Raw genomic sequence first — 24,131 nt, 5'->3', positions numbered from 1 at the left:
TGAATGAATAAATAAGTGAAGAAATTGATAAAATTATCTACAAAGAGATAAAATAAATATATATAGATAATAGACAAATGGAAAATAACCTTTCTTACAATCAGAACTTTTTAACTATAGAGTGCTCTGTTTCCCATAGATTGTTTAGTTTTATAAGTATTGTCTTATAGGCAGTATTGTAAAACTGAGTTCAATTTCTCCCTCAGATACTTAACTGTTTGGGTAACCTGGGTAAGTCATATATTTCTTTTGGTTCTAATGTATCTCTTTTGTTACTCATCTGAAAAATGAGATTATTATCATAGAGTTTTTATTGGAATCAAATAAGTTTACATATGTAAAATATTTTGCAAAATTTAAAGAGTTGTATAACTGTTATTATTGTTATTTTATGCTTATTATTTATATGTAGTTATTCCATAAATAAGTATATATACATATGTGAGTGGTATATATATATATATATATATATATATATATTTATTTATTTATTTACACACACACATACACATACAGAAACAATGTGATATTGTAGATAGAAGATAGGTAGAAGCAGTTAACCTTGGTTTAAATCTTGCCTCAAACATTAGCTTTGTGACTGTGAGAAAATCACTTAACCTTTCTGAATCTTAGTTTCCTTCAGACTTTTTGTCCTTTCCAGGTAGAAATTAGATCTTATGCTAATACATTTTCTTTCCTTGATACAATGTAAGCTCTTATAGAATAATAATTGTTTCTTTTTTTTTTTGTCTTTTTGTTTCTTCTTAATCTATCATATGCCTGGGATATAGGAGTTCATTTATTATTATTTATTAATAAATTAGTAACTATTTATTAATCAATTGATTGAGATTGAACTTTTCCCTTCCTTATAAATTAGTAGATGAACTTCAAGAATTATTGTGGCAAAAAACAAATATCACCCCAAAGTCAACTTAGATAGGCTCTCAGACAATAGACATCCTTTCCATCAATGTCCCAGTACTTTCTAGTTTTTAGTACATGGAAGAAACTATAAAGGCTTCAAGAACCTAAGTTTACGGATGCATCATGATAATAATGTTAAAGAAGAGGAAGAAGAGGAGGAGAATGACAAACTTGAGACTAAAAAGGAGGAGGAGAAGGAAGAGATGGACACAGAGGAGAAGGCATAATAGGAGAAAGAGAAAGATGAAGAGGAGGAAGTGACATCAGAAATTTTAATGGATCCATGATCTTACCTGATGGTTACTCCCCTCCCCCTACTAATGCAGATCACCAGAAACCCATAACTTCTACTGAATGATCTGTGTATTTCCCTTTCTATAAACTTTCTATAGAAGACACATCCAGTGATGGAAACCTTTTCCAAATTCTATTAATATTTCATAGATGCCAGTGGTCATCTTTCTTGGTCCTTCTTAGTCCTTCTCAGCAGTTATTGCCTTCATTTCTCAGATTACCTGTATATTACTCTGTATGTATCTTGAGTGCCAATGAGCATTTTGAGAGCGTGAATATTAATAAAATACACAGGTTATTATTACTATCATTGTATCTAGTTATTTTCATTAAATTTCATTCTTTAAGGGCAGGTATTGTGTTTTTGCCTTTTTTGTATCCTCTTTGCACAATTCCTGTACACAGCAGGTATTTAATAAATGTTTGTTGACTTACTGTTATCCTAGTAAGTACAGACCTGACCATGTCACACTCTCATTCAATAAACTTTAGTGACTCAGTTAAACCCAGGATCCTTTTTTTGGCATTATGTAATCTGTCCCCTCCTACCTTCCCACTATCCTTATGCCTTTCTTATCTCCATGTACTCTCTGATCCTGTGACATTGATTTCATTGCAGCTCTTTTATTTATTTATCTCTTTATTCATTCATTCATTCATTCATTTATTTATTTATTTAACACATATTGCTTTATAAATCATGTTGGGAGAAAAAAAAATCAGAACAAGAGGAAAAAACTATGGGAGAGAAAAAAAAAGCCCTGAAAAATAAATGAATATAGCATGTCTTGATTTACATTCAATTTCCATAGTTCTTTTTCTGGATGCGGATGGCATTTTCTATCTAAAGTTTATTCGGTTTGCCTTGGATCACCGAACCACTAAGAGGAACCAAATTTTTCATAGTTGATCATCTCACATTCTTGCTGTTATTATGTACAATATGTTCCTGGTTCTGCTTATTTTGCTCAGCATCAGTTCATGTAAATCTTTCTAGTCCTTTCTAAAATCAACTTGTTCATCATTTTTTTATAGAATAATAATACTTCATTATCTTCATATATCGTAGCTTATTCAGCCATTCCCCAACTAATGGGCATCTACTCATTTTCCAGTTCTTTGTTCACAAAAAGAGTTGCTACAAATATTTTTGCACACATGGATTCTTTTCTCTCCTTTATGATTTCCTTGGAAAATAAACCCAGTAGTGGCACTGCTGGGTCAAAGAATATGCATGGTTTTATAAACCTTTGGATATAGTTCCAAATAGTTTTTCAGAATGCTTGGATCATTTCACAACTCCACCAACAATGAATTAGTAACCTTAGTTTTTCCACATCCCCTCTAACATTTATTATCTTTTTCTTATAATCTTAGCCAATCTGAGAGGTATGAGGCTTTACCTCAGAGTTGTTTTAATTTGCATTTTTCTAAGCAAAAAAAAAAAATAGAGGACTTTTTCATATGACTATAAAAGGATTTAATTTTATCATCTGAAAATCATTTGTTCATATCATTTGGCCATTTATAAGTTGGGGAATCATTACATCTCTTGAATAAAACATGCCAGTTCCTAACTCCAAACATTTCCAGCAGCTGTATCCCACACTTAAATTGTTCTCCCTTTTTATTTATATTTCCTAATTTCTTCCTATCTTCACCTAGAAAGTTATCTTCCACAAGAAGACTTTCCTGACTCCCCTTAATCTTTGTGTCTTCAATCTGAGATTATTTCCAAATTATATGGTGTAAAACTTATTTGTACATAGTTATTTTCAAGTTATATCTTCAATTAGAATCTGAATCTTTTTTCCCACATATTTATTTTTTTAATAATTTTATAATTATAACATTTTTGACAGTACATATGCATGGGTAATTTTTTACATTATCCCTTGCTCTCACTTCTGTTCTGAATTTTCCCCTTCTTCCCTCCACCCACTCCCCTAAATGGCAGGCATTCCCATACATGTTAAATATGTATATCCTGGATGCAATATATGTGTGCAGAACTGAATTTTTTTGTTGCAGAGGAAGAATTGGATTCAGAAGGTAAAAATAATCAGGGAAGAAAAACAAAAATGTTTACACTCATTTCCCAGTGTTCCTTCTCTGGGTATAGCTGATTCTATCCATCCTTGATCAATTGGATCTGAATTAGATCTTCTCTTTGTTGAAGATATCCAATTCCATCAGAATACATCCTCATACAATATTGTTGCTGAAGTGTATGATGATCTCCTGGTTCTGCTCATTTCACTCAGCATCAGTTCATGTAAGTCTCTCCACGCCTCCCTGTATTCATCCTGCTGGTCATTTTTTACAGAACAATAATATTCCATAACATTCATATACCATAATTTACCCAATCATTCTCCAAATGATGAGCATCCATTCATTTTCCAATTTCTAGCCACTACAAAAAGGTCTGCCACAAATATTTTGGCACATACAGGTCCCTTTCCCTTCTTTAGTATTTCCTTGGGATATAAGCCCAGTAATAGCACTGCTGGATCAAAGGGTATGCACAGTTTGATAACTTTTTGGGCATAATTCCAGATTGCTCTCCAGAATGGTTGGATTTTTTCACAACTCCATCAACAATGTATTAGTGCCCCAGTTTTCCCACATCCCCTCCAACATTCATCGTTATTTTTTCCTGTCATTTTAGCCAATCTGACAGGTGTGTAGTGGTATCTCAGAGTTGTCTTAATTTGCAATTCTCTGATCAATAGTGATTTGGAACACTCTTTCATATGAATGGAAATAGTTTCAATTTCATTATCTGAAAATTGTCTGTTCATATCATTTGACCATTTATCAATTGTAGGATGGCTTGATTTCTTATAAATTAGAGTCAGTTCTCTATATATTTTGGAAATAAGGCCTTTATCAGAACCTTTAACTGTAAAAATGTTTTCCCACTTTATTGCTTGCCTTCTAATCTTGTTTGCATTAGTTTTGTTTGTAGAAAAGCTTTTTAATTTGATGTAATCAAAATTTTCTATTTTGTGATCAATAATGATCTCCTTTGGTCACAAATTCCTTCCTCCTCCACAAGTCTGAGAGGAAAACTATCCTATGTTCCTCTAATTTATTTATGCTCTCGTTCCTTATGCCTAAATCTAGAATCTTAATCTCTTAAAATCAGGGGCTATCCTTTGCCCTGTTTTTTATCCACAGCATTTGGTTTATGCAGATGGTGCTTAATAAATGCTCGTTGACAGACCAATTGTTCTCCTCTATTCTTATTATATCATAATCCTATTTTGTTTTGGAATCCCACATAAGCAAGATTTTGTCTTTTACAAAACTTCTCATTTGCAAAACATTCATTGGTCAGATTTTGTATCCTACTTTCATCCATCTTATGTCTTTCCATTGACTCTTGAATCATCTTTAATGGTCATTCTCCTAATTACATTGAGTAGCTATATAGCAAGTTCAGAAAAATGCTGGTGTTACATAGATAGCTGTTGGTGGCAGTGAACAGCTTAGAATCATTGAAAATTTTGCAGAGTGAGAAGAGAATAAACAAGAAACAAGGTGTTGGGAATAGAAGGAAGGGAAATAGTTAGAAATAGTAACTGTAAAAAAAAATTGAAGCAAGTTTCTGTGATAAAGTTATTTTTCAAGCATATAGAGAATTGAATCAAATTTTAAAAATTAGAGAGATTTTTCCATTGATAAATGATCAAAAGACATGAACAGTTTTCAGGTGAAATATCTCTATCTCTAGTCATATGAATAAATAACTCACTATTAATTAGAGAAATGCAAATTACAACTCTGAAGTACTACTTCATACCTATCAGATTAGCTAATAGGCCAAAAAAGGAAAATTACAAATGGTGAATTGGAAGTGGGAAAAAATGAGGCATTAATGTACTGTTGATTAAGTTGTGAACTGATTCAACCATTCTGTAGAGCAATTTGAAATTTGCCCAAAAAGCTATAAAACTATGCATACACTTTGACCTTCTGGCAACACTACTAGGTCTGTGTTTGTAAAAAACAAAAAAAGGAAAGTATCTACATTTACAAAAATATTTATGGCAGCTCTTTCTATTGGTAAAAATTGGAAATTAAGGGAATTTCCATTAATTGGGAAATTCCTGAACATATTGTGGTATATGATTGTGATGGAATACTATTGTGGTATGAGAAATGATGAGCAGGATGCTCTCAGAAAAACCCAGAAAAGACTTCCATGAGCTAATGAAAAATGAAAGATACAATGTACAAAGTAATAACAATATTGTAAGAACATCAACTGTGAATAATTTAGCTATTCTGGCAATTCAATGATTCAAGACAGCTTTGAAGGGCTTATGATGAAAAATGTGTTCAATTCCCAGAGAAAGAACTTATGGTGTCTTAATAAAGACTGAAAGATCCTTTGTTATCTTTATTTTTCTTGTTTTTTTCCCCTAATTTTTTCACATGATTAACATGGGAATGTCTTACATGACTAAAAACACACACATACACATGCTAAGATTGAATTGCTTGTCTTCTCAGTGAAGAGGTGTGAAGAAGATAGTGAGATGATCTAAAATTCAAAGTTTTAAAAATTAATGTCAAAAATTGTTTTTACATATAACTTGGAGAAAATAAAATACTAAATAAATAAAAAAAACCTTGCAGAACTCCCCAAAATGAGATCTTAGCTTCCTTGATTTCATCTTGAAAATCAACTCACTGTCTGTCTATAATGCATTATTTTTAGACCAAGAGAATTAATCAATTGCAAAGCATAATCTGAGCAATGCATATTTGTCAACAGTTTTATTCACTTTCGATTCTAAATTGTCCTTTTTTTTTTTAGTGACTATGGATCTCACTGGGCTGGCCCTGTATTATTACAGGCTCAATGAAATAAGCAAAATATTCAAAGTCGATAAATTGTTGTTTTCTATTGTTTTTCAGTTGTGTCTGACTCTTCATGACCTCATTTGGAGTTTTCTTGGCAAATATACTGACATGGTTTTCCATTTCCTTTTTCAGTTCATTTTAAGATGAAGAAATTGAGGCAAACAGAATTAAATGACTTGCCCAGGATCACACAACTAGTAAGTGTCTGAAGCTGAATTTGAATTCAGGTCTTTTTGACTCCAGGTTCAGTGCTCTATCCATTGCACCACTCAAAAGCCTCCAAAGAAATATAAGAACTTTGCACAATAAGCTTTTGAAATTAGGAATTTGTAAGTAATATGTCCATCATACAACACAGCAGAATTTTAAAAAGTTATTTGACTTTGGGGAAATTGACAGGGTACAGTGGAAAGAACAGCTCTAGGATCAAAGCACATGGGTTCAACACTCACCTCTGATGTTTATTACTTGGTTAAGCCACATTTACTTTCTAGGTTTCAATTTCCTTTATCTGTAAAATAAACTATTTGACCCATGTGGCCATTAAGTCCCTTTCTAGAAAGGAAGAAAGGAAGGAATAAGCATTGTTCTACTGGAAGAAGACAGTTGGGTCCCTCAGGGGGCAGCTACTGCCACTTAGAGATTTGTTGTTTGTTCTTCAATCTTGGGAAGGACTTATGACATTTGGGTGGGGAAGGTGATGTCTTGACTTGTAGGTTGCTTGTGTTTAGATGGGGGCTGTATGGAGTCACTGATTGGTCTTTCTCCTCCAGAACTATCTGGGTCCAGTGACTGGATAGAGATCAGGATGATTGGAGATGGCCCATAAGACCTGAGAATGTAAAAGGAAATAAAAGAAAATAAATTTTAAACTTTAAGAAAAAAGAAATTTTTTTTTAATTTAAAAAGAAAGAAAAAAGAAAAACTTAGGTCTGGGGGAAAACTCTCTCTAATTCATTTGGAGCTATCATATCTGTGGTCTTGACCTGTATCTTGCTGCTGGACTCAGGGGAATGGTGCTAGTAGTGACTTTGCACATCTCTCCCTCATTTCAGATTGGTTCATTTATGGGTCATGATATTGCCCTCCTGGTGTCATTGGTCCTCTTCTAGAAGGAAGGAAGATCAACAAACAATAACCCCACTTTGGAATCTTTCCTGTAAACAAAATCAGCTTGAGCCACATTGCCCCTTGACATTCTTATCCCTTCTGTTAGGATTCCTAAAATGAAGGACAAAACAGCAAAAAAGAAGTGGTTTTCCTTGCTTAATTGATGAGTGAAGCTGCTATCTCACAACCAGGTTTGCTGGCTCTTCCCTCTTCCCTCCTAAAGGTATACAAAACCTTTTTCATACCATTTGGTATATTCATTGGAAATCCATTGAGCTCTGCACACATGAGACAATCTTCTGGGTGGCAGAATTGCTATCCTATTATCTCCATTAAATACACTTTATTTTACATACACTTTATTTCTCAAAAATAATAATAATAAAATAAAGTCAATTTCTAGTTTTAAATCTACAATCCTATGTTTAAACCCAGGTTCTTTGGTTCTAAATCCAATTCCCTTTTCCAGCAGATTACACTCCTTCAATTACTTTTCAAAGCATTAGTAAACAGACCTCAAAAACTCAGAGTAGGCTGTTTAATAATTACATTTATATCAACAATAAAATTTTACATTAACATATCATTTTATCATTTATAAGGCACTCTATATAGAAAGGCATATTCATTCTTCTCAATAATAATGTGAAGCAAACATATATATGGTTATTCTTTTCATTTTATAGATGAGGAACATGGTTAGAAATTCTAAGTGAGTTCTCCAATGTCACATAACCTGAAGACAACCCATCCCTAACCATGATGAGTATCTCCTTACCATCTTTCTCTCACCGTTTTTTCTTTTGCAAACTGGTATTATAGGATTTTTTTTTAATAGCAAGCTGAAACCTGACTGGAATAAGGGAGCAATGACCTATATAGTCAATGGAGCACTTGCTTTAGAATGAGAAAGACCTGGGTTCAAGTTCCCATTTGCTAACTTTGTTAGCAACTTTCTTACATTTTTCTTTTTTTTTTTATTATAGCTTTTTATTTTACAAGATATGTGCATGGGTAATTTTTCAGCATTGACAGTTGCAAAACTTTTGCTCCAACTTTTCCCCTCCTTCCTCCCACCCTCTTTCCCAGATGGCAGGTTGATCAAATACACTTTAAATATGTTAAAGTATATGTTAAATACAATATATGTATACATGTCCATAGTTATTTTGCTGTACAAAAAGAATCAGCCTTTGAAATAGCTTGTGAAGGAAATAAAACTGCAGGAGGACAAAATAGAGGGATTGGGAATTCTATGTAGTGGTTCATAGTCAACTCCCAGAGTTCTTTCCCTGGGTATAGCTGCTTCAGTTCATTACTGCTCTATTGGAATTGATTTGGTTCATGTCATTGTTGAAGAGGGCCATGTCCATCAGAATTGATTATCGTATAGTATTGTTGTTGAAGTATATAATGATCTCTTGATCCTGCTCATTTCACTCAGCATCAGTTCATATAAGTCTCTCCAGGCCTTTCTGAAATCATCCTGCTGGTCATTTCTTACAGAACAATAGTATTCCATAACATTCATATACCACAATTTATTTAGCCATTCTCCATTTGATGAGCATCCACATAGTTTTCAGTTTCTGGCCACTACAAAGAGGGCTGCCACAAACATTCTTGCACATACAGGTTCCTTTCCCTTTTTAAAAATCTCTTTGGGATATAAGTTCAGTAGTAACACTGCTGGATCAAAAGGTATGCAGTTTGATAACTTTTTGAGTGTAATTCCAAATCATTCTCCAGAATGTCTGGATGTATTCATAATTCCACCAACAATGTATCCATGTCCCTATTTTCCCACATCCTCTCCAACATTCTGCATTATCTTTTCCTGTCATTCTAGCCAATCTGACAGGTATGAAGTGGTATCTCAGAATTGTCTTAATTTGCATTTCTCTGATTAATAATGACTTGGAGCATCTTTTCATATGGCTAGAAATAGTTTCAATTTTTTCATCTGAGAATTGTCTGTTCATATCCTTTAACCACTTATCAATTGGAGAATAGTTTGATTTCTTCAAAATTAGAATCAATTCTCTCTATATTTTGGAAATGAAGCCTTTATCAGAACCTTTGATTAGAAAAATGTTTTCCCAGTTTATTGTCTCCCTTCTAATCTTGTCTGCATTAGTTTTGTTTGTACAAAAACTTTTCAATTTGATATAATCATAATTTTCTATTTTCTGATCAATAACGGTCTCTACTCCTTCTTTGGTCATAAATTCCTTCCTCTTCCACAGGTTTGAGAGGTAAACTATTCTATGTTTTTCTAATTTATTTATAATCTCATTCTTTATGCCTAGGTGACCTTATCTTGGTGTACTTTCTTGCATTTTTCAACAAGTCTCTTATGAATCATATTTTATTCATCTGTAAAATTAGGATAAAAATAATGCATGATATTGTATTTTAGCATAGCATTGTATTTATTGTACAGTATGGTATTGTAATTTAGCATTCTTGTAAAGAATATTTACAAACTCAAAATGAGAATCCAAAAAATATACAAATATTTTCTCAAAATAAAGCATTTTGTAGATCTTAAAGAACTATGTAAGTATAGTGTTTTGTTTTGGGTTAACATGATCCTGGCAAGTCTCTCCAACCCTTACCAATACAATCATGAGCTTTATTGATAGTCAAATCCTATTACTGAAAAGAAATAAGTGCCTCTGAGTTATCATGCAGTTCATTTGTCCCTGGTTCCAATGAGCCATTGAAATGCTTCCTACCCAATTATAGTCCTAAGAGAAGAAGACAGAGAAATGGTGATCCATCCATCAGTCGGGTACCCATCCGTAGAAATGGGAGGGCAAGAGTGGAAGGCCAACCAAAAGAAAGGATCACAGAGCATTATACAAGTAGAGATGTGCAGGAAATAAGATAGAACTGTTATTGGCAGCAGTTATATACTTCTGAATAGATATTTTTGCATTGTCTATGTGGCCTTGTCAGGAGAGACTTTCTATAGGAGTAATTCTTCATTTCTGTCTGGAATTCAATACTTTCCTTGATTTTACCTCATCTCCTCCAAACTAATAGAATTTTGAATCATGGATTTGTAGTTAGAAGTAATGATAGTGATCAGCTAGAACATTGTACACATGAGGAAACTGAGGAACAGAGAGTTTAAGTAAATACTGTCAGAAACTAGAGCCAATTTCAAACCTACTTATTCCATACCAATAAATTTATCTGTATGCCATGTTGCCTCTTATCTCCCTCTCCACTAAATATGCAGCCTGAAATCTCTTCTCTAATCAACCTCTCACCCTAAAGCCTATCCATACACATAAATGTTATACCCCCACACACACACCACCACCACCATCAAGCCATGTTTGTTCTTGATTCATGGAATTGGAGTTACAAATCTTGCTTATACTGCTATAATTCACCAAATATATCTGACCCTTTCCTCAAAAACATTTGAATTAGAAGGGACAAATTGGTTATTGTATCACACATTGAGTTGGAAAGTATCTTAAAAGTTCCTTCATTTTATAGATAAGGAAACAGAAGCTAAGAAAAGTAATGTGATTTGACCATTATATTCAATCCCTCTAACTCTAAAACAATGTATCATTATCATCATCATCATACCACCATCATCAATAAGCATTTATTAAATACTCAACATTTATTAGAAATATAATTAAAGAGAAAAATAGTCCCTGTCTTCAAAGGACCAACAATAATGGTAGTGACAATATTTTAAAAACCATATTATGGAACTTAATTGGTAGAGTAGATAAAATGGTGGAGTGAGAGTCTGAAAAACTTGAGTTCATATCCAGTCTCAAATAATTAGCATCTGTGTGACCATGGATAAATCACAACTTTTGTTTGCTTCAATTTTTCCCAACTGTGAAATAGGGATAGTAATAAAACCTATTTCCCAGATTGTGGAGTCAAAATTAAATATTTATGAAACACTTAATTCAATACCTGGTACATAGTAAGTGCTTAGCTTTTTCCCTTCCCTACATAATTGTTAATTCTTATTTTTATTATAATAAAATATATAGACAGTATAAATGGGACGCAATCTCTGAGAGAGATTGTTTTGAACCTGCAGGTATTAGGAAGCCATTGGTATTCTAATATGTTCTTTTAGTGCTTTCCTCTTTCAGAAACTTCTCAAGTCAAAATAGGCATTCCTTCTTGGTGAGCTCTTATAACCCTTCCAAATTCTATTATTGACTTTAAAACCGCCTCTCTCTGTTGTCTTCCTCCATCAGAATGTGAACTCCTTCAGAGCAGGAGCAATCTTTATTTTTCTATCCCCATTACTTAACATGCAATAAGTAAATAATAAAAGTCTTTTAATTCTTCATTTTAACTACTAACTTCTTGGATTGTTAACTGATTCCTATATGGAAAGCATGAATCCCAAACTATTTAAGTTCCCTCAGAGAAACAATCATGTTTTTCATTTCTCCTTGGTCCTGCTACAGAACATAATAATTTTTTAAAATAACTATATGTTTAATGTGTAGCTAATTGATTAATTAATTTTACTTCTTTTAAAATATAAAGTTGCCTCACAGTGGGAATAAATTCTTTTTTGGGGGAGGGGAAGAATAGGTTTTGTCAAGGAGGAAGAGGTTCTCTATGATTATAGCTATTTGTATAAAGAGTAGGTAACCACTTTTCAGAGAGTTCATAGGGATAATTTATGATTTAATGTGAAGTTGGATTAGCTGCTTTATGGAATTTTTTCTAGCTCTAAAATCATGGGGACGAGTCAATCAATAGACATTTATTAAGCACCTTCTGCATGCAAGGCACTGTCCTAAATGTTGGTTTTGTAAATAAAGTAATGGACAAAGTATGAATTCCTGGGAGGGTGTGAGGCTGCATGAAAATTAGGCAAAAATAATGGTCTTAATGATGAAGGTATTCATCTGATGATGATGGTAGTGTTGATGATGAAGATTATGCCGAAAGCTAACATGAATATAGCACTTTTAAGTTTATAAAACATCTTACATATTTTGACACTTGATCATTGTGAGATAGATGTTTGTTTGTTTGTTTGTTTTTGGGGGAAGAATCAGGAATTTGGCATTTCATTAGTCCAGAAATGTTCAATGTGTAAATTCCCCTTTCCCCTTCCATGTAGCTTGGCAATTCCTTTATAACATACAATCTTAAAAAGTCACCAAAGGTCCTGAAATGTTAAGTGGTTTGCTAAGGCCCTGAAATGTTTAGTCATATGCTTTGTTTGCATAGGTAAAATTGTTTAGAGATAGGATTTGAACTCAGATTTTCCTAATTCCAAGGCTAGTTCTCTATCCACTCAACCATGTTGTGTTACTGAGCTTCAATTTCACACTGCCTTATTAGCTGACAGTTGTGTTTTCTGGATGCTTGTAGTATTTTCTTCTTGATCTGATAATTCTGAAATTTAGCTACAATATTCCTTGGATTTTTATTTTGGGTTCTTTTTTAGGAGGTAATCAGTGAATTATTTATTATTATTATTATTATTATTATTATAACATTTTTGACAGTATATATGCATAGGTAATTTTTTACAGCATTATCCCTTGTACTCCCTTCTGTTCCGAATTTTCCCTTCCTTCCCTCTACCCCCTCCGCCCCTCCCCTAGATGGCAGGCATTCCCATATATATTAAATATGTTATAGTATATCCTAGATACAATATATGTGTGCAGAACCAAATTTTTTTTTGTTTGTTTTTGTTGTTGTTGCAAAGGAAGAATTGGATTCAAAAGGTAAAAGTAACCTGGGAAGAAAAACAAAAATGGTCACAGTTTATACTCACTTCACAGTGTTCCTTCTCTGGGTGTAGCTGATTCTGTCTATCATTGATCAATTGGAACTGGATTAGATCTTCTCTATGTTGAAGATATCCACTTCCATCAGAATACATCCTCATACAGTATCATTGTTGAAGTGTATAATGATCTCCTAGTTCTACTCATTTCACTCAGCATCAGTTGGTGTAAGTCTCTCCAAGTCTCCCTGTATTCATCCTGCTGGTCATTTCTTACAGAACAATAATATTCCATAACATTCATATACCATAATTTACCCAACCATTCACCAATTGATGGACATCCATTCATTTTCCAGTTTCTAGCCACTACAAAAAGGGCTGCCACAAACATTTTGGCAAATATAGTTCCCTTTCCCTTCTTTAGTATTTCCTTGGGATATAAGCCCAGTAGTAGCACTGTTGGATCAAAGTTGTATGCACAGTTTGATAACTTTTTGGGCATAATTCCAGATTGCTCTCCAGAATGGCTGGATTCTTTCACAACTCTACAACAATGCATCAGTGTCCCAGTTTTCCCATAGCCCCTCCAACATTCATCATTATTTTTTCCTGTCATTTTAGCCAATCTGACAGGTGTGTAGTGGTATCTCAGAGTTGTCTTAATTTACACTTCTCTGATCAATAGTGATTTGGAACACTCTTTCTTTCATATGAGTGGAAATAGTTTCAATTTCATCATGTGAAAATTATCTCTTCATATCGTTTGACCATTTATCAATTGGAGAATGGCTTGATTTCTTATAAATTAGAGTAATTTTTCTATATATTTTGGAGATGAGGCCTTTATCAGAACCTTTAACTGTAAAAATGTTTTCCCAATTTGTTACTTCCCTTCTAATACCTTGTTTGCATTAGTTTTGTTTGTACAAAAGCTTTTTAATGTTATGTAATCAAAATTTTCTATTTTATGATCAATAATGATCTCAGTGATTCCTTTCAATGGCTATTTTACCCTCTAGTTCTAGGACATCAGGGCAGTTTTCCTTGATTATTTTTTTCCATTGCCTTGGCTATTTTTTTCCATTGTGATCTGATTTTCATATAGTCCAATAATTCTTAGATTGTCTCTCATGGATCTATTTTCCAGTTAGCTGTAAGAAAATACCAGTGAGGTGTTTTTAATTTTTTGCCTTTTTTTGGTTGTTTGTTTTGTTTGACTGATTCTTGATGTCTCATTGAGTCATTCACTTCCATTTGTTCAATTCTAATTATTAATGAGTTATTTTATTCAGTTAGTTTTTTTTTTCTCATTTAGCATTTGGCCAATTGAACTTTTAAATGCATTATTTTATTCAATGGATTTTTTCCATTTTGCAAATTCTATTTTCAAGGAGTTATTTTCTTTTTTCCATCTTACCAAAACTAAATTTTAGTGGTTTTCTTTAGACAATTTCTGTTTCCTTGTCCAAAGCTCTCATTTCCTTTTCCCATTTTTCTTATAATTCTCTTTTAAGATTCTTTTTGAATTCTTCCCAGAGAATCACAGCTTCATCTGGAGATGTTTTGCCTTTAGTGTCCTGGGGGTTTGAGGTCTGTTCTTCCCTGTCTGCATAATAATTTTCTATGGTCTGAGCTCTTTTTGCTTTTTTGCTTATTTTTAAGCATTACATTCTCTTCTTAGGGCAAAGGATAGATTGTCTCAAGCTTCCTGTACAGATAACAGTGGCTTCATAGTGCACTGGGATCAGTGCTGCTGGCTCCATCCCTGCTGGATGGACATGGCCAAGTCCTACTTGATATACTAGGATTCAGGGATTTGCTATTTGCCTTCTGTAGTTGTGGTGGAGGTTTCATAGCTAGTCTGCTAGCTTTTGTCCTGTGCCCATCTCACCCTTAATTTTTGTCCATACCAAGTAATCCAAGTTGTTCAGCACCTTTAACCACAAAGAACTCTGTTAAATCCTGATCCTTAATAGGAGGTTATTTAAATTATTTGAGGGTACCTTTCAAGTCAAATATGTCTCCTTTCTTCAGACACTTCACTCTGGTGCAGGCCTTCGTTCTCTTAAACCTGGACCATTGAATAGTTCACTGAGGGATCTGCCTTTATCAAGTCTTTCCACTACAAATCATCCTCCATTCAGGATATATAATTTTCATAAACCACAAGTTCAACTATATCACTGCCCTTTATAGAGACTTTTATAGGTTTATAGGACTGCATTCCCATTTTGATTATGATTCAGAAATGCAATTATTTGCAGGTCTTTCTCTGTTTTGAAGTATCAGAAAAATCACAGACTTGAAGGATTTTGACTAAAGCAGAGCTTTATTCTAATGTCTCAAATCCTAGGACACAAATTGTGCAGGCTGTCTAATTGTAGGAACTTGATATACTTTTAGAGTCTGCTTTAGTTTGATTTAAGAGATAAGCTGTAAGGGACATCATGTTAAGTAGAAAGCATTGGAAGACCAAAAACTCAAATTAATATCTCTGTTCTGATACTTACCAGCTGTGCAACTCTAAGCAAGAATCTTCCTCTCCCTGACCCTTAGTTTTCTCATCTACATAATGAGAATGATGATGTCTCTACTGTTTATCTCACATCAGTTTTTGAGGAAATGTTTTATAGATATTAAAGCACCATAAAATGTGACTCTTTATCTCTTTTCTTTCCTTATGACATTCTCTAGATCATTTCAGATCTTTTCACCTGCCAGGGTATAAAAGGATTCAATCATTTTTGGCAGATTTCCCACAAATTATTTCCTTATATCCATAAGCTCTAAGCCCTAGTAACCCCATTACTTTCACTTGGGAGGTTCTAGAAAATCTTTTTGGTTTCTACTCATGCTTTCATGGCAGCTAGGCAACTAGGGGGAAAAGCATTGAACCTAGATTCTAGAAGATCTGAATTCAGGCACAGATTGTGCCTGAGACACTAATTGTGTGAATCAGGACATTAACTTTGTTTGACTCAGTTTCCTCATCTGTAAAATGACTTTGAGAAGGAAATGACAAACTACTTAAACATTTTTTTTCAAATAAAACCCTAAAGGGGGACACAAAAGTCAGACATGATTGAATAGCAATCTTGTTTCTTTCTAACATTCTCCCATCTTAGTTAGGCTTGTGTCACCATTTTGTGTCTTCCCTATTCTTTTTCACATCACTATAATTTCCTTCTGAGAGAATTAAAGAATGCTATATTAGGGAGGAAATCTGCCCAGGGTCACATCACACTAAGTAGCAGAGTCAGAGCCAGGACCCAAATTTCATGTCTCTCCTCTCTTATTCCTCCTAGCCTTCCTCTATTCTTTCTATCACACTGATGCTTTAAATGCCACTATGGAACTGTTCTCTGAGAATATTTAGTTTTAAAATGGCTCTCTTCCAGGCTTAAATAGGACACATCTTTCTAACCCATCCTAAACTTTTCTTTGTGTCTGTAGCTTGTCAAAGAATCTGGAATCCCTAGATAGGCAGCCTCTGTTCAACCTTGAATCTCTCCAATAATATTTAAATACTTCTAACTCCATCAAGGATAAGGCATTAAATTGCCTTTTTAGAATTTCCAAAACGAATACTAATTAAAGGGATCTTGGAGCATATCCAGATCATTCAACATGAAGACCCTTCAGCTTTTCTGACTTCCCTTACCATGTGGTTAGAAATAATCTCCTTTAATTGGCTACATAGCTAGAAGAGGCTACATCTTTAATACAATCAGATTGGGATGATCTTGTTCTCTTTCCTGATGCTTTTTCTGAGCGAAGATAATACACACTTTATCCACAGTGCAGGTGCTCTGAACTGAACTAGAAAGGAGGAATACCTTCCCCTCAATCTCTCTTCTTACCTCATGATTCAAAGAAATGAGCCTGGTATGCTTTTTTTGGTTTCTTTTTTGTTTTGTTTTGTTTCTTTGTTTCATTTGTCATTCTAATTTTCAAGTACAAGTTTTACTCTCCATTGGATCAAGAATTTGAGCCCTGGCTATCATAGATCCAGGATTCCAGGTGGGATGTTGCAGCCAGCCTGTTGGAGAATTCCTGATAAGCCATTGTATCTTAGACTTGAGCATAATTACGGGCATAATTGCGGCTTTTTTACTTGGAACTAGATTCCATATTATGTGGGAACTGAGATAATCTGTTTTTGTATTTGTTACTATATGTTTAGAGTAAATACTTTTTTTGCAAAAACTAATTTGATTGTTAAGTGACTAAATGAAACTGGGGTAGAGAGGAGCCTGCTGAATTTTGGTAGATCTTAGACAATCCAAATCTCTTTAAGAGTAATGGAGTAAACATATTTGGCCTTTAGGCACTGGCAAAGAGGCATTAAAAGTATGCTTCATGTTCCTTCTAATCAAACATCTTTTGGGGATTTGTTAATAATATTGATATTGTAAGGTAATATTTATAATGTCATTTCACACAAATAGGATTTCATAACTAAAAATTAATAAAAATAATAACCTATATTTCTAAAACACTTTGAGAGTTATAAAGTGATTTCTGTGATATAGCCAGCGCAATTGTTATATTCATTTGACAGAAAAGAAATTATTCTTCAGATGTATTCAACTCTTTATGAATCCTATTTTGAAGTTTTCTTGGCAAAAATACTGGAGTCATTTGCCCTTTCCTTCTCCTGCTTATTTTATATATGAAGAACTCAGACAAACAGGATTGAATGATTTGTCCAAGGTCACACAGCTAATAAATGTCTGAGGCTAGGTTTGAATTAAAAAAGATAGGAATTACTAATTCTAAAATTAGCACCCTATCCATTATACCACCTAGTTGGCCCTTTCCAAAACTACAAAAGGTAACATGACTATCCTGAAGTATAACAAATAGTAAGTGGTAGACCTAGGACTAAAATCAGATTTTATGCCTCCAAGTTGAATGTTACTTTCTGCTTTTCTGGTTTCCTCTAAGACAAAGCTCAAATCCCATCTTTATAGGAGATCATATTCAGATCTCTCATTCACTAGTACCTTTTACTTTTCAGATTATTTTCCATCTATTCTCTGTATATCTTTTATATAAATAATTATTTATGTATTGTCTCCTTCATTAAAACATGAGCTCCTTGACAACAGGTACTATTTCTTTTCTATTCCTCTTTTTATCCCCATTACACCCCATACAACACTGAGTACATTGCAATTGTTTAATAAATGCTTTCTGACTGAAACAACCATTGTTCCATAAATGATGAATTTGGGTGAGATGTACCAAAAGGCAATTGTAAATCCCTTAAACCAAATTTTGAGTACATTAAGATTTTTAATTGGGGATACCTTCACAGAGTCTCACAAGAATCAATTGATCTAAGGACCTTCTTTTCCCTTTAAGTGGAGACCTAATTAATCAATATGATATCTCTTCAGTGAGACTGAGTGATTATAATGATATAAGTAAGAATCATGCAATATGAGAAAGAAGGCTTATTGGGGCTAAACTCTATATCAATGGAGGAGGGACACAGATAATTGAAATAACAAATACATCAATGAATAAGAGTAGCAGTTGTAATTAGAATAAGTCATTCATTTTTTTTCATTGCCCTTTATGATTTATAAAACATTTGCCTCTGTGGTCTCATTTCATAAGAATGATTTTATTTCTAGAGTTTTTATAATTTGCAGATAGTGCCTTCTTTGCAACATGTTTGTGAGATAGGGAGTATCAAATATTATTTCCCCCATTTTATAGAGAAATAAACTAAGGCTCAGAAAAAGATGATGTGCAGCTAGCTAGTCATCTAACTTATCTGGGTACAACTGGAGCTCCAAAACAAACTTTCTATCTCCTTTTCTCTCCCCAAATGACCAGCCCCTTCTAACTCCCACCAGAGCCTATAATTAGGCTGTCACCAGAAAGGAGAAGGGCTTTCCTTCAAGACTTTGGAGCAGGCAGCTTTGGGAGAACCTAGACATAGAGCTATATGCTGTTGCAGTAATCGCCTCTTCACAGGAAATAGATGTGTCTGTAACACAGTGTCAGTGTTTGAACCCGTAAAAGCAAGGATAGTATTAGGAGAAGAAAGAGACTTTGTATCAATCACTAATCTTTTAACTAAGGAAGTTACTAGACCATTGAATCTCCCTCTCTGTGCCTTCAGTTCTATCCACAGAAAATGAAGCCCTTGAAAGAAAGGTTAAAGAATTATCCAAGCCATCCATTCTCCAGATAGGGTAAAAAAGAATTCTGTACTGGGAGAGGATAGGACATGGCTTGGGCTGCTGAGGGCTAACAAGCAGTTTCTCAGGAAGTTTGCAAATGAGGGGAAAGGGTGTGGTTTCCTAGTCCTCAAAATGAACTGAATATCATAAAGCCATAATAAGAGTAAAAACTACCCCATCAATGTTGAAGACATGGAATGCTTGAAGATGTGACATCTTCTTATTCACTTTTATTCTGTTTTCCATATTTGAAACTTCTTCTTGGTACCACCATTGTAATGAAATTGAAATTCTCTAATGGAGAAGATCCTGGGATAGTTTGGATTTAAATTTCATAGCATCTTAAACAGATTTACTAATAGAGGTATAAACTATGAAATCCATTCATCCCTTCATTGCTAAATGATGAAGGTATACATGATGTCCTTATTTATTCACCCATTCCTAATCCCTTTATTCATCACCTTGTTTTCATGAATAAAATGTGAGTTAATGAATGGATGGTGAATAAATGAATGGATGAATAAATGAGGAAGAAATGAAGGAATAAATGAATTCATTCATATATTAACTCGTTAACTAATTTGTTCATTGACTGACTAATTTATTTTATCACTTATTTATTTACCATTTCTGATTCCAAAAAATGTCAATATGGGAACTTCAATTTGCTCTATAGAGACTGATGGAGGTTCAGACTAAGTAAGTCAGAGATCTCACATTTTCAGGGACTCAACATCACTACACAAATTATGTAATCATATCCTCATGGATATGGATAATAATGGATAGGAATCATCATTCCTAAAGTAGATCCTAAGGTAAAAGGAAGTGGGGGGGAGAAAAATATATAGACACTCCATTTCTGAATTCTATAAACTGACAGAGAACACTGGCCTCTAACCAGGAACAGAACCTACTCCTATGACTAGTATTAGATTTAGAGATGGAAGAAAAATTAGATTTCAGATTAAAAAAAACTGAGGCTCATAGAAATTAAAATTCTTGCTTAAGGTCACAAAATTAATAAGTATTTGATGTGGAATTTGAGCCAATATCTTTTGGACTCTCCATCCAGTATCATATGTACTCATTCATACCCCACATTGCCAAACCCACAAATGATGCTCATGTAGAATCACTTGTAGATTTCTGAACACTAAAATCATCAAACATTCTCAACTAGCACTAGGAACCAGACAAAGTAGCAAGGGTAGACACCATAAGGAGTCCTTTCATACTACTCTGCCTGGCTGATCCCTCCCTAGACCCTAGTGGGAAAAAGAGGGTACTACAGGACAAATACCAAGGAAATCCCTTTTCTTCATCATCTTTCTTCTCAATATCCCCTTCCCTGTTTTGACTAGAGGTGAGTATTGACTTCCCTTCCCATCAACGCTAAGCCTTATAAGGGAACTCAGATTCATAACTCTTGATTCTCAAATACATTTCTTTCTCCCCAGTGTTCTGGGTCTGACCTCTCCAATTCCCTCACAACTTTGTCTTCCTGGATGGACATGACTGCTCAAAGTCCCTGGATTGTCAAGATGTAGCCAAGTACTGAGGAAAATTGATAGAGGAACACCAATGAGGAACACTCCTTATCATTGACCCTGCCACTATATTCTCCACAGTGCTATGAATTATCATATGACCTACCCGTGCACTCTAAAGATCAATGTTATGATTATAGGATGAGATAAAGCATAAGAAGTAATTAGTAAATATATAAAGCTATTAATTAGGTTATATAATCCTCATTTTACAGATGTGGTAGTAAAACTAATGCCCAAAGAAATGAAAAGACTTACTTCAGATGAAACAATGAGTTCATAGTAAAGCCAAGAATCAAATACAATTATCTTGATTTATTGCTTCAGATTTCTTTTATTATAGTTCCTTGTATTCACTACAGGATCCCATGGTCCAGGCCATTATTAACTCTTTCTGTGATATTACAACAAACTCCTAACTCCCGGGATATCTCTTCTGAGACTATCACCTCTCCTTCCTCCCTAGCAGAAAATCATACTACATCTCCAAAATGTCTGATATTTAGACCTGCAGGGTGATAATTGCTTCTTCTTTCTGTAGTACTCTTTCTTTTTCCCTCTGATTCTTAGAATCCCCAACTTAAAATTTAGACTATAGGGGCAATTATGTGTGCAGTGGAGAGAGCACCAGTCCTGAAGTCAGGAGGACGTCAGTTCAAATTTGGCCTCAGACATTTAACATTTCCTAGCTGTATGACCCTGGACAAGTCACTTAACCCCAATTACCTTAGCAAAAAAAAAATCCTGGGAAGGGGGAGTTAGACTATAATGCTTCTTCTCAAATGAGGTTTTTGACCCACTTCCCAATATAATTACCTGGTGTTTGTTTTATGTTATTTGTATGGAAAGACAGCAGGCTGCAGTGAATAAGTAGCCAGTCTCTCTGGGTTCAAATTTTCCTCTCATAATTACTGGCTATGTAACCCTAGGCAATAGAACAGAGGCTGAATTGAATTAGAAGAGGATATTTTCTCACCTGGAGTTCCTTATACTGATGAAACTTAAACAAATTTTTGAATTTATCTATCTAGAATTTATATGCACAAACGTGTGTGTGTGTGTGTGTGTGTGCATTAATTAGCTTATCCTATAAAATGTAAGCTTCTTGAGGCTAGGAATTGTTTCCATTTTGCTTTTCTACCTCCAGGAGCTTGCACATAATATATACTTAATAAATATTTGTTGATTTATTGATGTATGCAGTAAGTTCCAACAATTGCTCACTTTGATGATTCATAAAAGTAGCTGTCCTCCATCTACATAATTAAAACACCACAGATCTTTAGAAGTCTTGATTTAAGCTAATAAATGACCACAGTTCACAGGAAGACCCTGATTTATCTGTTCACCAATAGAAGCTCCCTAGTTACTGTTGTTAACCTTTAGCAAGACATGTTCTTAGAATAATAGTTTCTCTTGTTCCTAGAATACCTTTATTTTTTCACAATGCTTCACCTTCCACTTTATCACTTGAGAAACCCATATGAGAACACATTAGAGCATAGTGGGATAGATCTGGCCTTGAAATGAAGACATTCCATTTTTAGTCCCAACCCTGTCTTTACTCCACAGTATGATACTGAACAAATCACTTTTCTTTGATTCTTGGTTTCCTCCTTTTGTTAAGTGAATCATTGGGAAACTCTAATCATTATTGAATTTTCTTTATATTGAGCTAGAATCACAAAGCTTGGCTAATGTAGGAAGGGACCTTCGAGGTCATTTAGGAAAAAATCATTTATAAAGGAGAAAATTGAGGCCCAGAAAATGGAAATGGTTTACTAAAAGTCACATAATGAATAAGTGGTTGAACCACGACCCAAAGCTGGGCCTTTAGTGTACCACTTCAGCTCATCTTCTCTTTTCTCTTTGTGATTAATTTTTAAATAGAGGTCTATTGATATACTTTGTTTTTATAGCAAATGAATTTCCTGTAGTATCTCTAATTCCTTCACCATTCTGGTTGTCTTTTTCTGGATCTTCTCCAGTTTATCCAATGTAGCATCTAGGGCTGGACTCACCCTTCCACATGAGATCTGACCAGGGCAGGTTCTGATTAACTATAACTTCCCAAGATACTACATTTCTTCCAAGGCAGATTAAAGTTAAGTGGGATTTTTTTGGCTGCTATGTCACATTATTGACTCATATTGAGTTTGGAGTCTATTAATGTCTCCTAGTCTTTTCACATGAACTCCTTCTTAGCCAGAATAGAGTCCAGCTCTACTCTTGGATCCTCCGTCATGAAAAATCAAGACTTTACATTTTCTGTTGGAAATGTTTTCCTAATTCACAGAGGTGCTGCAAATGGCCCCAGGCTTTGAAGGAGATTCACAGTCAGGGGGCTGTTATGTGATTACCTGCAAACCGAAAAACACTGCTGCCTTTATTTACTACAGCCATATTCTATGTTTAATGCATTCATAAGTTCTCTTGCTAGACTTTGGGAACTTTATCATAGTTTATATTTCCCCTCTTTGCTTGCTTAAAATAAACACCTACCCTGAAGGTGAACTCAAGAAATCCACCACCTGATTATATGTGAATAGGACACCAGAAAACAGGTGCCATTGCAATGGGAATCCCTGACCCAACTTGCACCCTCATAAGAATGAAGAGCCTCAGTGAGCCCCACAACAATTCAAAGATCAGTGCCCATTACTTTGAAACAATAGGGAAAAGAGTATCAATCTTTGGATGATTTAGGGGCTCTTGGTTTGACTATCAGGATTGTATTATTAACTGTACGCAATTCTAAGTGAATTAAGAGAAACATTGTTTTCAGGAATAGAGATGATAGTCTACAATACTCTGCCATGGTTTGATCACATACTCTGAAATATTATGTACTGTTCTGAGCATCACAATTTAGGAAAGACATTTAAAAGCTAGAAAATATCCTGAGATGGAAACCAGCATGATGAATGAGATTGTTTTTGTGACCTAGGAAAACTGATTGAAAGAACCCATCAAGACCCTCCCTAATACAAATAGCTTCTTAGGTTTTTTATGGACTACAGGATAAAATTCAAAGTGATTTTCCTCCAAAATCTAGCTTCATCTTCTCTTTCTAGCAGGTTTTCCTTCATGTATCCTAGAGATGGAGATGCAAAGGTTAAAGAGATTGGATGTGTTCAAGAAATATGCCCTAGCATTTAACAATATACCTGGTACATAGTAGGCAATTTATAAATATGCTTTCCAATTTAATTAAATTGAAAAGGATATCCCTCTGATTTGTTTTCTTTATGAGATGAATCAGTCGATCAATCTATCAATTGAATGTTGTTCTAGATATCATGCTAGGGTCAAAGATACACACACAACAAAACAGTCACTAGTCTCAAGGATCTTACATTCTTTAGGGGAAGACATCATGTACACATACTAATACATATAAAATATATATACAATAATTTATTG

Source organism: Sminthopsis crassicaudata, chromosome 1 (assembly GCF_048593235.1).
Source record: "Sminthopsis crassicaudata isolate SCR6 chromosome 1, ASM4859323v1, whole genome shotgun sequence".
Lineage (NCBI taxonomy): Eukaryota > Metazoa > Chordata > Mammalia > Dasyuromorphia > Dasyuridae > Sminthopsis > Sminthopsis crassicaudata.
This window is presented reverse-complemented; position numbering follows the sequence as displayed.